The 14,365-nt window shown below is 33.2% G+C and overlaps 1 long non-coding RNA gene across 1 annotated transcript; it reads right to left on the bottom strand.

Annotated features, from left to right (window-relative positions):
- Window positions 1–5,720: 5,720 nt before the first annotated feature.
- On the bottom strand, window positions 5,721–8,291 carry LOC139995188 (uncharacterized). Its single transcript, XR_011801903.1, has 3 exons — window positions 8,276–8,291; window positions 8,132–8,182; window positions 5,721–6,024 (listed from the first exon to the last, which is right to left on the bottom strand). It is a non-coding gene; the product is annotated as an uncharacterized lncRNA (long non-coding RNA).
- Window positions 8,292–14,365: the final 6,074 nt, after the last annotated feature.

Genomic DNA, 14,365 nt, shown 5'->3' with positions numbered 1-14,365 from the left:
TAATAACAAATCCTTAGATAAATGACAAATGTGATTTTACAAATTCGATGCGTTCATGCCGCAATTTCTTTTTGAAGATGAAAGTAACTAAAAAAATGTTTAATGCAGATCACATAATACTTTCCGGTAAGACATGTATCAGCAATAACTTTGTTCATTTTATTGCATTTTGGACGAAACTGTAGAAATGTTAACTACCGCCCGATATCAATGACTTTTGGATTTGTTGTAAAACTAAACATTTTGAACAATTTTTTGACTCGCTTAGTTTCCGAAAGAGTCGCGAAAAACTACCGATACCGCTACAATGAATTCTGCACAATATATCTGTGGCAGCGTATGCTTCACTATATTGGATGCCAGCTGCCGCGGTCATAACTGCATACGTGACACTGCAAGAAATGTCCGTTATAACTCAGGTAAAAGCGAATATGATTAATGCATTGGGTCTGAGTTTATGTCGGATCTTTTAATCCGACCACCTCGTGGCGACCAGCGATACTCGAGTGAAATAATAAGGATTACTCATTTTGTAAAATAATATCAATTATTCATTCGCCTATTATTTTCACAATTAATTTCTTATTATTTCACGCAAGCGTTGCCAGTTCCCTCGCAGCAGCCGAATTGGGAAATTTAATTGAAATCTAAATCCAATACATTGATGATATTCACTTTTAATTGAATTATAAATTATAACAAACTTCTAATGAATTATAAGTTGTAACAGATTCCTGTAATCTCCCATATGTACGTTGTGCACGAGGCCTCACTCGATCTTCGTTTATAAACTGAAGATAAATGGCCCATGATCCACACTAACGTATATGCTGCCACAAACGTACAACTGTAAGCAGAATTACTGCAGTGGTATCGGCAGCTTTAGTTAATATCTCGGGAACTAAGTGCATCTACCTCTTATATATGTATATAGAAAGAAGCTATTCATGTTGGATTATTGTGTGAGGGTGAGTGCGTTTATGAGGCGCGTGACTGCAAAAATTAATGAACATGTTTCAAATGTTCCTTTATACGTGGATTGTAATATGAATATAAGAGGAACATGGCAACCATTTATTTGGTATGAGTAGACACCGATTTTCTTTTTTCTTTCTGTTTGGTTAGTAACTATCAGCTTTAAGAGTAAATATACTGAAATATATACTGAAATAATATATATATTTCATATTATTTCATATATATATATATATATATATATATATATATATATTTCATATGTGTCGGAGATGAAAGGACAACGGGGCCCCTCGTTGGAATCACTCGGAAAAACCCGAATGCTGTAGCAATTACGCTACAACCCAAGCACAGTCATTCGAAACTTGAGACAATGAGCTTGGGCTCGAGGCGACGACCGGTCGCCGAACGTAGCCACGGTCACGGGATGAACGTTCCACCTAACAGAGTGGAATTGCATAGCTCGCCTTTAATGAATCGGCCGCACCGATACTTGACAATAAACAATCTAACGGCCCCGTAGTTAGCCACATACGGATGGTCGCCAGAGGGTGATGCATCATACACAGTATGTTCAGGTAGTCTGAGGAGCCGCTGTAAATCTTAGGATTTAGTTAATTAATGTCCCTTAGATTAGCAGGCGGTCTTTATTCTATCAGCCCGTATACCTGTCGCCCGTTATGGGAGGTTTTCCCCGACGAATCCAATGACCTGGTGCCGTAAAGACACCTCATCATAGTTTTGATCGGCAGTGTCGTGGTGACGAGAATTCATTCTCTTGCTTGCACTCTTACTAGCCAGAGACCTAGTGTGTCAGTACGAGTATTGAGGAGTGAATCGACCGAGCAGTATATCATGAGTAGTGAGTCGAGTCCGACTTAGACTTTGAAGCAAAGTATATCCGTTATCCCGTGGACCGTGGATTCGTTATATCGAATCTAAGATCCTTGTCATTAGTATCTAATTACTGTGACCAGTTGTCGATCTTGTATTTGTGATAATAAACGTTATCTCGATTGTACAACAACGATGAACAACCCAGACGCAGATTCCTTACACACCCCAAATCCAAGTCCTAACGCAAACCCGACATATGAAATAATACCAAAATATAGACATGCCTTCCTCTAATCAAAAAAATTGATTAAGATAAATAAAACTAAAATAAAAATTATTACATCTTCATATTTATTGCCCTTAATCAATAATCCAAAATATCGATTTCTATTAACATATCCAAAGAAATCATCGAAATCAGGGGCTGGTTAACGTTTCTACAGTTTCGCCACAAACCCACCGGCTCCGTTAGCAAACTATACTATGGGGTATGGGAGTCAGTGGTACTCTACGCTCCACCAATATAGGCATCTGCACTGAGCTACGACAAAAATAGAAAATAAAAAGAGAGCAACTATTGCAATGAAGAAAACGTAGAGCGTGGGTGAAAGAATTTTCAAACAGGACTACAAGAGGAGAATGAAGATGTTCAGAGCACTGGTAGAGAGCGTGGCACTGTTTGGAGTATAAATATGGGGCTGGAACCTAGAAGAAAGGCTGGATAAAACACAAAGTAGATACGTAAAATGGATCCTAGGTTTAGGCATAACAAATCCGAACTACATATTGGCAGAGGAATGCAAACTGACAGAAATAAAAGAAAAAGCACTGAGAGGAGCAGCAAGGTATGAAGGGAAAGCCATAGAGTCAAAGAAAAAGAATTAGTAAAGGAGCGCATAAAGGAAAGAGAGAGAAACTAGGGAAATGGCCAAGAAGGGACAATAGCAAGAAAGAGAAAGAAGGAACTAGAAGAAGTAAGAAATGGAGGGACACAAAGGGAAGCAAAAGAAGAACAAGGAAGGACGACAGTAGACTAAATTATAGAAGAAAGGAGAAAGAGAGAAGCAGAAGAGAGGGGGAAAAGGATAAGAAGGTCAAAATATAACAAGCATTACAAAGAAATTGCCAAAGAAAAGTTATCAAAATACCTAGGAGAGAAGATGAAGTGGAAGGACAGAAAAATACTAGGAAGATTCAGATGTGGAAACGAGACCAAAGCAAGGGAATACTGGAAAGAAGAGGGAGGAAAAAGATGCAGATTATGTAAAAGGAAAGAAGAAGACCTGAGACACGTAGTAGAAGAATGCGAAGTAACGGAAGGGACAAAGGAAACAGAGAAAATATTAAACGAGACGGGAGAAGGAATAAGGGATCTGAAAGAAATAATGGAGAAGAGAAGGGCATTACAAAACGGGGAGGAACGGCAAAAGGAAGCGCATCAAGCAATAGTCTTAGAAATAAGTTACACAGCGGAGTGCAATATAAAAGAGTAGATAAGAGGGGAGATAGACATATAAGAAAAAAGTGCAAAGTTTAGATATAAGAGAAAATGTAAAAGCGTGACTAGACAATAGATGTAAAACCGAAAACTCGTCCAAAGCCGAAAGGCACGCACTAAGAATAATAAATAAAAAAAAAATAAAATAAAAAACTACTTCTAAAAAAGGCAAAGCCGAAAATACAATTTTTCTATTTTTGATTTCTTCTCTTTAAAAGTCGATCCTCACATTTTGTTATACCTGTAGTTCAATATCATGTATATATTACATTTATATTACATTTATATGTATATATAAGCAAAAATAAGAAGGAAAAGAAGGGAACTAAACATCAATTAGATTACGTTGGAAAACTGTAGTGCTCGCTCCAAAAGAGAAATGATTTATGGCACTTAATTATACAACATTATACATCTCAAAGAGATGTTTATTGTAAAATCATCGTAGTAACGACTTGTAACGATTCTTCGAGCGCTCTCCGACGCTAAGATATCCCTATATCCTTATTTGACCCTGATCGGCGCAATCTCACATGCACCATATTCACTGCATAAATTTCCGCAAGCTATTTAATTTGTTATAATTATTATTCTGAAAGTTGGCATTACAATTTCTCTTTATTCCATCTTGAATTAAACTTTTGTGTGTATAATAAAATATTGTTTTGTTATTATGGGAAATAAGAATAGCTTCTACTGCTTTTCTTTTCTATAATGTATATTGTTACGCCACGAGGCTCAGTAGAGATCATATTTCCAACCGTCGTTCGCGGTCCTCCAGCGATATATCCTCGCAGATATATCCTCTTATCTGCCCGATGAAAAACATACATTGTATCGACGAGCGCATAGTTGTCACCAGGCAGCGAGTTCTAGAACCGTCGATTTCGGACCGTTATTTCTAACAAAGAAGTCGGCCTGCGTGATCATCGGCGCGAGCGGTGGCGTGATCCGAGCATAGGGGGGGTCGTCTCCCGAAAGACAAAGAATCGGTCTAAGGAAATCAGTCTCATTCGAAACCTCTAACCGAACAATCGCATCCGAAATCTATAACCGATGAGTCTCATTCGAAAACTGTAACTGCAAGTCACATTTGAACAGTCTCATTAGAAAATTCACACCGCATACATCAAAAATCGAGTCGAATCTCTGTAAATCATTAACTGTATCTATCACGAAACAATTTGTGACGCTTCTATTATTATTTAATTTATTGTTAAAAATACATGCTATATTAACCTGTTAACAAAGTGTTAAATTCATTCAAACACCCCTATTATCTTAAACGGAACAAGGGGAACGACTATTTCGCGGCGTCGATTACACGAATCGTAACGAAAATTTACGCCTCTCGCTGACGCGTTTTCCTCGCGATCGCGTCTCTCCGCGAACGGTCGTAACAAATATCATCTGTTCTCTTGAAAGAAGAAAGGATAAACATGGTATACTTAGCTCCATATCACGTTGATTTATAGAAATATATAGTAAAATAAGAAAAATTGAGAGATTTCAGATAATTTCGTTCTTATGAGACTTGGTATAGCATTAAAATCATGCCCAATACTGAACACAATATAATCTAGTTAATTAACATAAATACTGACGTAAATATATATAAAACTAAAAAAAAGTGAAACTTGTCTTTTTCATTTGTAATTTGTAAATAATGATTAGAAAAGATAATGAATAAATGGAGTTCATCACCTTTTTCAAATGGAATAGCGCATCCTACAATTAAGGACGGATAAAAGAAACGGACTTACGGTGGCAGCATAGCAAAGAATTTATGAAGTCTTGACTTTTTCAGAAATCAGTTTCCTTGCATATCGCAAAATGCGTTTATCATATATTTCTGGCAATGTAGACTCTTCAAATAAATTCCTAAAAAATTATAGCCAATTAGAAAAATGAAGTAATTGTTGAAGTAAAGCTCGAAGTAAACTAATATTAAAAGAAACAGAAATAAGAGAAGTATCCTTGTATGGGCAAGGATGCGTAAGAGTTCACTTACAAATTTCAAAATAATTGAGAATATAATTAAGAAGTAAGAAGAACATATCGTCTCCTTTATGTCAGGGGCATAAATGTGAGGATTTTCTGTTGGATCTAATTTTTCCTGTTTGAACTGAGATGTCTATTGAATGGCTCTCTTTGTTCTTAATTTTATGTGAAAATGACATATATACAGTCGATTACAAAAATGTTGGGTCACCAGTATAATTTTGTCGTTTAATCTTTATATTTTGAATAAGTGTGCAATTATATAGAAAAATGTATTGAAGTATGTTAGAGTATAATATAGAAAATCTATGAATCCCCAAACGACTGATTTTTTTACATATATAACAAATAACATCACAGAAGTGCAAAATTTTATATTATATAAAATTGAGGCATTTTATTACTTTGTTATAAAGTAAAAATAATATCTCCAGTATAATTCTTTAATATTTCGTTAGATATTCTTTATTTTTAATCATTTCTCTTAAACGGTTGGTATGTATAAATTACTTTTGTGTGTGTGCGCGCGCGCGCGTGTGTATGTGTGTGTGTAGAATTATACTATAAACAAAAGATAAGAGTTAGATTTCATTTGGGTCATTATACCTGTCGCCATAAGGCTGCCGGCAACTAATACTGACGCGTACGTTGTCACAGACGCACAATTATAGGCAGAATTCACTGTAGTGGTATCGACAACTTTTTGCGAATAGCTGGAAAACAATGGTCGAACGGCAATTATATATATATAGGCAAAAGTTATACAAAAAGTTAATTTCTATAACATATTCAAAAATCATCGAAATCAGTGAAGTGGAAATCTTTGAAGGTAATTTCCGAGATATTAATAAAAATACTTTCGATAGTGTACATTGAACTTTGCCTATATAAACGTTACCAATATAACCGTCTTAAAGCAATATTATGATACGTTAAACACTGTATGTACTTAAATAAACAAAAAAGTGTACCGCCTAGATCTTTCTGACGTTAAACTAAACTTTAGTAACTAGTAACTAAACTTTATGTAAGTTATGTCAAACTTCAAAAATACACAACCAATGCATGTTTTTGAACCAATGGATTCCTAAACATAAAATCGTTATATTTCGTCTTTATCCATCGAGTACTACCAAAAAAACACAAAAAATGTTTGCAAGAAGACGATGCTCTGAAAGCAATAATACACTGCACGCTACCAAGTGTAAATCTGTATAATACGGAAGTAGAACCTAAAACATTCCTTAAGTGACCAAAGTTTCAATAACCGATTTTACGTAGGATATCCTGTAGTAACGAAACCAATATTGCTATTGTGTTATATTCGTCGTTAAGTATAAATAGTACAAATATAACCTCTTTCTGTTTTTGGTTCTTTAAATATGTGGACGTTTCAAAATGGCTTTTAACACTGTTAAGCTTGAATTATAGTTTTACTCAACGAATACTTAAATCTTTAATGCAAAATATGAAGAGAATAGTCTTGCAACTCTTGAACAAAGTTTTACAGAAGGAAGAGATACTTTTAAGCTATTGATCAAGTATAATGGTATAACATTCTAGAGGTGTATAACAATATACTGCCAGAGGATCAAGCAGGATTCAAAACTAACAAATTCTTCGACTACAATATTTCTAGTGCTGGAGATTAAGATAACAGGAATAATGGTGAAAGGAAACATATATACATACTATTGTTGGACTCAATACAACACACAATACTTTATAACTCAGAAAAACACTTTGTTGGCAAGGGATACAAAGAAATAGTAGGAGATGTGTATTATGCAGACAATGTAATGAGAAGATCAGGAATCTTAATACATTTACAAGATAAAGGCGGCATATTTTGAAGTTATTGTATGCAAAACCTCCTTCAAAAGATAGATAAGCTAAAAATATTAATATAGAGCAAAAAGGAAGAAAATAGAGAAATAAGAATGAAATAAATGAAATACAATGATAAGATGAAGATATATCTAGGGCGTAGCTATATTTACAAAAACAGACACATTCCAAGTAATAACAAAGTAAATCACATACCAATAATAATTAGAATACAGTGCGATAATTGGAATATAGCTAGAAAACATTCTGAGGTAATAGCAATGGCAGCTTTTCTATGTAATACAGGAGTAAGGACCTGTTACTGAGCAGAAATAAAGACAATATAAGCAGGTTTCCTGAAAAGAATGTGATATATCACCAGAATATGTGTTTAGAACAGAAGTAAGAAGAATAGGCTTGAAACATAAAATAATAAGAAAAGGGCATAGGCTACTGGCTAAAACTAAAAGAGGACACAGAATTAGACAGGAAAACACTGCACATAACAAGATACACACAGGTAATTAACTCAAATACAGCTATGAAGCTAGTTATAAAGCAATAATAATAAATTTTAACTAAACAATAATAGGAGAATATAATAATATAACAGAGAAACTCTATGGAGAAAAATTTTATACTTCATTTCTTTGTTTCTACTCAGTCATGGCAGTTCAGAACTATCTTATGAAAATTAAGAATTTTCTACATCAAATCATTTCATTTGCAACACCTCATATATTTTTAAATTATTCACACAAAATTAGTACAGCGTACAAACATTAAAAGCAAATAAGCGATACAATAGCCCAAACAAACAAAACAAAGGTTGAAATAAGACATCAGAAATAGTAGTTATTATTCAAATTTGTATGAAAAGTCTTTGAGAAAGTAAATTTTTCATTAAATGAAAGATGGTTATGTATATGAAAATCAAAAATGTATTGATACAAAAAACAAAAGAGGAAAACTATATTTGTTATTACGACTTACTTTTACATGTGGAATAATTTCCTATCCGGTTACTGTACTACCCCATTCATCCTAGAACAAATTTTTAGGTTCAAATTATTTATACAAAACTAATACGTATACGAATCTTTTCATTTTATAAAATTGTATGTATAAAATATTTACTTTCGCTAAATCTCTTATATAGAAATTTTGCAGATCAAGTTTCTAATCAAATTTAATTCTCCACTTAATACTCATTACCAAGTAATGCTTGGTAAATTAAAAAATTATAACGTTCAGTAAATTTTTATACGATGTACACTCTACCTTGACTCGAATACGAAAGACGATTGAACAGCACCGATTTCTATAATAACAGTGAAGACAAAGGAGTGGTGCTGCTTGCTGATTGGTTACGCTTTGGGACTACAGGTGGAACATGTACACGATTATTGCGCAGAAGTTACCTTGTGGCATACTTGTAAAATCTAGATGTGATTCTTTTGTTAATTTTCCATGGTTGTATTTCAATTTGAAGATTAATTAAATAAATGTTTAATAACGATTTTAATACCGAAAACAACGATTATTATACTCCTAATTATTATATGGTTATAGTATAGTAAAATATATAAAATACATGTATGTGTTATTTTTAACGGCTCACGAAAGTATTCGAATACTCGCTACTGTACATTAAAGATATATATGTGTGTGTGTGTCTGATACTCTTGATATTTCAAAGTATTCTCATAACTACAGTAAGATACAGATATCAAGATTATGCGTATAAAATTTGAATTGGATAATATTTGTAGAAGTTAGAGAATACTCATTACAAAAACACGCAAAAACAAAGTTATAAAAGTTTCTCTATTTCTATTTCTTATCACATTATTTCTATTTCTTACTTCATTTTAATATTTAGTTCGGTCACTTTTGCCTCGAATAACATCTCTAGGACGGTTTTTCATACTGTGTTCTAATTTTTGTGTGACATTTATGTCAATATTATTCCATATTTAAGTAATTGTCTGTTTTCATATCGTTTCCTTCTTCATTTTACAATTATTTAATCTTCTACTAATCTTCTATCCCATCTCATAAATATCATATTGGGTTTATGTATTGGCTCTGTGATGGCGTGTATTGTACAGTATCCATTTTCTCACAACTCAGGTTCAATGTTTCGGATCTATATCCTGTCGAAAGTGAAGATTATGTATTTTTAGCATTTTCAGCATTATTCCATTTTTTAATAATATAATGGATTGTATTATATTCGATTTACTTCTCTTAAAGAGATCGGTTATCTCTCTGTAAGATTTCCATCTTTATGCAGTTTTAATATTACTTCACGCTCGGACTTTTATATTTCAGATCTTGTCGAGTTCATGTCTGCACTCTATTAATCGTAACTGATTATAACATTAAACTCAGTAAATGACGTCTTAGCACAAATTAAGTTCGTTAGTATTAATATTTACTGCGTAAATTCAATGTAAATATCGCTTACCTCTAAGCGTCCGATTATGTTATGATTCTCTTTTTGCGTGTTTCTGTAATGAGTATTCTCTAACTTCCACAAATATTATCCAATTTAAATTCCACACACGCAATCCTGATACTTATATCGTAATACAGTTATCATATTACCTTGAAGTATAAAATCTATCTCATATATTTTTATTCTTTAATATTTCAATGGCGAGCGTTCAAATAATTTCAAAGACGCTATATGTTTATGCAAAATATAATATTCAAACTGTTACACATTCAAAATATGTAATAGTTGTACAATATTTTACATTATGAATGTAATTTTATTCGTTCGTTATGTTCTCTTATTAAAATTTTGTTGTCAATTGAAAATCGATTTATAAGAGGGAAAAATTTTTTATTACAAATAGACTAATAAAAAGTTTTTCTCTAAGATGTATTGTAAACAATAAATTTAAATAAAAACGGATGAATAGATGATTTTTCTAAAGAAATAAAAACGCATAAGGAATAAAAATCGAGTTGTTATAAAATAGTTAATAAAATTTTATTCCTTGTTCCTTATTCAATAGACTGCGGAATTTTAGGTCTTAATATTCGTGTTAGGTATGGTTATCTCGCTGACATTCGATAAGAAATAAAACATTCGCTTAACACTCTCCCTCCTTGAGAATGTCCTTAGTGCTATAACAAATAGTTCTCGTAAACAGAGTATTATTCTTAGCTCGATCTTAGCTAGCAAACCCGATCCTGACAAACAGAAAGTACCGACCTATGTATACAGGGTGTTCGGCTACAAATTACCGAAAATTTAAGAGATGATTCTTGACACCGAGATAAGACGAAAATCAAGAATAAAAGAATTGTGTTTTCGACTTTGTTTTTTTTTTATATTGACAGTTAAAAATACCCTGCTCGTGAGTAACCCTCCTTATACCAACGAAGAGTGGTCAACCTATGCAGCGGGGCGCACAGTGATCCTCAATCCGAACGATACATGAGCGGTAGTTCACTCCGTACAAGCCATAGAAAAGATCATGTTATTCAGAAACGTAAGACCACGCGACGTTTTGCAAAATACCTTTGCGATGGGTATAGTCCTATTGGGATATTTTTCAGCGTATAAACTTTTGCGTTATTGTCGATCGCTGTACCACAGCAAAAGTACATGTCCGAAAGTTCTGCAAATGTATAATATTTTATAATATTATACGGTATAATCACATTTTATAATAAAAGTGATTAGTAAAAACGTACACGATACACTACGCAGTGCGCGTACTGCATACACAAAATACACCCAAGTAATACTTTAACTTAATATTTCCAGGTCTCTGAAAGCTCTTCTTCGACTATTGGAATGATTCCGTTACTCAAAAACTGTTCTAGCCTCTTGCTTAAAAACAGTTAAACTACGGCAATATAGTGATGGAGAGTTCATTTAAAAAGACAAATTTACGATACTTCTTTGTATAACTCGGAATTATCCAGCACCAGTCGTAATATTTAAGAAGTTCCTTTGGAAAGCAAGTTTATGGTATTGAAAAAGCGAATAGGCAAGCAACTAGGTGTGTTTAAAAAAAGCGCAAACCTATTTGGTATAATCTTCAAACTTTACATAGTTAGAGATTTATTCATATTTCATATTTACCAGATGATCATTGGAAAAGTGGACTTTCTACTTACCAGATGGGTTTCCGAAATATATAATTTTTTCGAGCCTTAAATAATATCCAATAAAACAATAAAAATATTGGAACATGTTTTTTAGTTTTTATGATGGTAACGTGAATGCTCTAAGAAAACTCTAACATAGATTAGAAGCACAACTATCGCATTCATTATTTATTTTGAAGCAAACATTTTGACTATATATATTTGTGGAGTAATATAAAATATTAATTTGACATTTTCTGATGAAAAGTGAATATTTATCGAAAAATTTATAGCCGGCTCTTCAACAGTTTCTATAAAATGTCAAATTAATATTTTATATTATTTCACAAATATAATCACAATGTATATCAGATACGAAACATCAGTCTATGCGTTGAAGCGCTATTAACCTTTCCGCTTCGGCAGTCCAGTCCACCGACGTATCGTCACTGAATGGAAACGTTGCGGTATATACGTTTTCCTAAGTCTTAAATAACAATAATTCTTGTAAGAACCGTGTATGAAATATCGCTTCACTGTCAATGTTTGTTTTTATTATTTATTATATTTATTTTAATGTACGATAGAAAGTAATGAAAAGAAATGTCCATAAATATGTAATACTGTTTTGATCTCACAAAGACAATCTTTAAATTTGTACTGTTAATTTCTAATCCAAGAAATTCCCTGGCGCATTTACTCTCCAAAGCATTAAATACTCATATCGCTATCGTTTATCATCGAAACATCTATGTATCAGCGTTATCTTTATCCTAAAGTAGCTATTATTTTGGGGCTTAGGCCCATTCAAAGTTACATAAAACTGTAAATCATAAAATCATATCATGGTATCGTAACTGTTAAAAAGATAGAAGGACACGTAGCGGCGCATGAGCTAGAGGACAATTCAAATCATGTTGTTGCTTTGCCTTGGAGTATCAATATCGTTAGGATACACATAATGTGATAATAAATAAACTCCGGCCAAAACAATGTCGCCACTACGTGCAACCGTTGAACGAAGACGAATTCGAATTTTCCTGCTCTCCCCCGACCAGTATAAATAAACGGACGCAACCGAAAAGAGATCAATTATCAACGAATTATCAGCGATCTAATTAACGGGTCATTAGCGATCTTATTTTGCCACATATACACTGTCTTAGCGAATCTGTGAGTACGAGCATCTCAACGAATATTGTCTGTATATTAATTTATTTAATCATTTTAAATATACATGGCGTTTTCAACAACGAACTATCTCGTCATTAAACCTTACCGACCAACCATCCTCTACATAAACCTCTATAGACATGAAATACAATACCAAACATAATAGTTATGAAACGATGCCTTTCTAAAATGCCAATGTCACAAGAAGTCATTGTATCAACTCACTTAACGAACCAACTGGTTTACTATGATCTGTGCTTTTATACATTAAATACTATTAACTCTAATAACTAATATTCTTTAAACTAATATTCTTAATATTATTCTTTTTATTCTATTATCCACGTATATTAAGACGTTTTTGCTGGTTTTATCGAGTATTCATACTCCTCCTCTTTTTTTTGGCACCAACTTTTATAAGCATCCTCTATAGACATATATACAGGCTTATCTACGTAACTCGGAACCCACACTCACGAGTACGTAGAAAATGGCAACAGCGTAATATGTATGCTTAGTATTGTAATTAAATGTTGCAAGTCGTCTATAAGTTGTGGAATACTGATTTTTAGAAATACGTTCAGCTTCTGATCGTTCTAACATAAACAACTTTCGCCGTCTGTCGGCTGATCCGAACAGATCCTGCTATTACAGTACGAAGGTTAAATTAATTTCTATCTTTTTAAACTGATCTGTCTAAGTACGAATTCTGTGAGGTGTCTTGCTGTATCTCAATTACTTTCCTTGTTCCTTATTCTCATAGTCGACGTATTCACAGCAAAGCAATAAAAAATTACGTAATCGTGGTCAATTTATGGAAAGTGATCGTTAACAACTTTTAAAGTATGTCGTAGAAGAAAATGCTTAATACATTAAAAACGAAAATTAGCGAATGAAATAGAAAGAGGGCTTCGATTTTTGTAAGAATATATACATTTCATTGTAATTCGCTAATAACTCTGGCAATTTAATGTAATTTTAAACAAAAAAATACATTGTAATTAAATATCAGGTAAGCAGAACTCAAGATATCAGTTATTAAAAATAAACAATGTAAATAAAGACATAAAAAAATGATCTACAGAATGTACTGTAAACATGACTGCCTTGAATTCGCTTTTAATATTTTCTTACACCGCCGGTTATATTTATAAAACGGAGTTGTTCAAAATATCGATTTCTACAACATATTTCAAAACTAACAAATTGGAGATGAGATAGCATTTGTAGTAATGTTATTTAATATTCTCCATTTTTCAATATTCTCATTTTTTTCTCCAGAATTTGGTAATTGACGTTCTTCGTATCCCATACTGATTGTTTCTCATAAACTTGTATAAAATTATACGTCTTAATCTTTGACCTTTCCTTTCCTGACCATATTTTGGACTTCATTTTCGCTCGGGCAACTGAGGTGAACAGACGTGTGTAAGCAAACGTGTGTCCCAGTCAAGTGATTCAGAGAAGTGTTACGAATAGTAATAGTGACAAACAATGCAGCAGCAGATACCAACAATTAAGATTGCAACAAAAGGAGAAAAATATTATATAAAAGGGTCGTTAGATTTACCAGGCTTACAGCAACAACAGCAAAATAGTAACAACCAAAACGATATGGAAACAGAAGAAATGGAAGAGCAGTGGAGACAGAAGGAGTGCAGACACGATAACGAAAGAAGTTACCAGGACGCAAACTGGAAGCTAGCAAATACTAGCAAAAAACGTAAAATAACTCCAGGCACAAGTACTGCAGGAAACCCAGATACAGAAAAGCAGCGATGGCTGCAAGAATTACCTTTAAGAAACTCCTTCAGCTCATTAACGGAAGAAATAGACAATGACCCGACAGGCAAAACCACAACTAAAACACCTTACATATCAAAACCACCACCAATATTTGTTGAGGCCCAAATAATAGACCCGCTTATTGATCTACTAAACAAT

The sequence above is a fragment of the Bombus fervidus genome, chromosome 15, assembly GCF_041682495.2.
Source record: "Bombus fervidus isolate BK054 chromosome 15, iyBomFerv1, whole genome shotgun sequence".
NCBI classification, from domain to species: Eukaryota; Metazoa; Arthropoda; class Insecta; order Hymenoptera; family Apidae; genus Bombus; species Bombus fervidus.
This window is presented reverse-complemented; position numbering and strand designations above follow the sequence as displayed.